Here is a 1777-nt window from a genome sequence, read left to right as displayed (position 1 = left end):
CCCTGCCTTTCCAGGCTTTTCTAATTCTCCATTATGCAGGTGCTTGTGTGCAAGTTCTGGGGAGGCCCCTTTCTTTGCTCCTGGTCCTCAGCACCCTTGGCTTTATCTCCACTTCATCTTAGCATCTCTCCCCAGCTCCCCCAACCCAAACCTGGCCCTTTACAACATCCAATGCGCACAGGCTGTAGCATTCCTTCAAAGACTTCCTTTCCAGATGATCAGCCCATCCTTAGAGGGTCTGAGCCGGTTATTGCCCACCTAGTGCTGCCACTTGGTGCAGATCAGTTAAGAATCATTCCTGGGCCCAGTCATGCCTTGCTGAATCACTATGGTAAGATGTTGATTCTCATGCCCTGCCTTTAAGGTTTCTTTCCAGGTGGAGGTGGCAACATGCAGGACAGGAGACAAAAGTGTAAACTTATTTCACCTTGTCATGCTCATTCATGGAGCTGGTGGCCGGACACTGAATGGCTTTCAAAGAAAACCAGTGTCTCTGTGACTACTTGCCAGCACGATGCTCAAGGCAGCAGTAAGATGCGGTGTCTTTTCCTCCATCTGCCAACTCTTACTCAAGTGCATCTAATGGGCAGAATGTAACGAGTTCAGAATCCCAGTAGGCAGGGGAGCCTCGGAAGTGCAGTACTTAGCATTCCAGCCTCAGTAGTTCAGGGAAGGAAGTGAGAATGTTCATGCATGCCTGCTCACCACATCCTTACCTCCTGACGTCAATAGGGAACCCCACAGGAGACTGTTTGTTGACACCAGTCTGTGGGGTGTGGCCGCCCGGTCCCTGATGTTGAAATGTGTCAGCCAGGCACAGACCACAGATGAAGGTGCCTGGTGAAGACCAGCAAACATGATGATTTCCATCCACAGAAGATGGTAATTAGATGATTCTGGGCCTATTAGCCTGAATCATCTCAGCAAACTATGAGCCCAACATCCCAATATCTGTAAGACTTAGAGTAGTTTTTCCGGGAGTGTCACAGGAGCATTATAAAACCTTAGCTGGAAGGGATGGCCCACATCTGTCTTACCACTAGACACGACTAACTGCTTCTTCTAGAGGCCGGTCCTAATATTCTGGACCCTTGCGGCAGAATCACATGCAGATTCTTTTTCCTTTTTTGAGTGAAATTTACATAACATAAAAATGACCATTTTGAAGTGAACAATTCAGCGGCATTTGGTACAGTGACAATGTGGTGCAACCACCTCCTCTACCGCGTTCCAAAACATGGCCATCATCCCCAAAGGGAATTCTAACATTCACTTATGCTTTAAGAATTTCTTTTAAATTTTAAAATCTTGAATCCAGGTAAAACCCTCTAACATGTGAGCTAGAGGTTTAGCCCTAATTGTACTTGAGAGGGGTTATGGATTGAGCTAACATAATGTCTCTAATACTTTATTCTCCCACCAGTCCCAAAGGCCCCTTTGTCATTTGGTAAAATGTTAAATACCCTATGTCCCCGGCCTGCTTTCTGGCTCCTCATGATACTTTTTTCGTTTTCTTTATGGTAACAATGTTACAAAACAGGCGCCTGACGGTTCGGCACAGTCACCTCAGGGAGAATGTGAGCTACTCTTTTCATCCTTTTCGCTGGCATGCGTTTTGACCCACTTTCAATTCTCGTGTGTCGCATCTCAAAATTCCTCTCGCCCTTTAATTTCTTTTATTCATCCACATTTTAAAAATTGCTTGGCTGTGCTAACTTGGTTAAATTTTCTTCTGTATTCTCGAATCTCTGCTTTGCTCGGCGGCTGGGAGGCGGCC

The sequence above is a fragment of the Pteropus vampyrus genome, unplaced genomic scaffold (genome assembly GCF_000151845.1).
Source record: "Pteropus vampyrus isolate Shadow unplaced genomic scaffold, Pvam_2.0 Scaffold90, whole genome shotgun sequence".
Taxonomy (NCBI): Eukaryota; Metazoa; Chordata; class Mammalia; order Chiroptera; family Pteropodidae; genus Pteropus; species Pteropus vampyrus.
The sequence above is the reverse complement of the archived record's forward strand: the minus strand, read 5'-3'. Positions refer to the sequence as shown.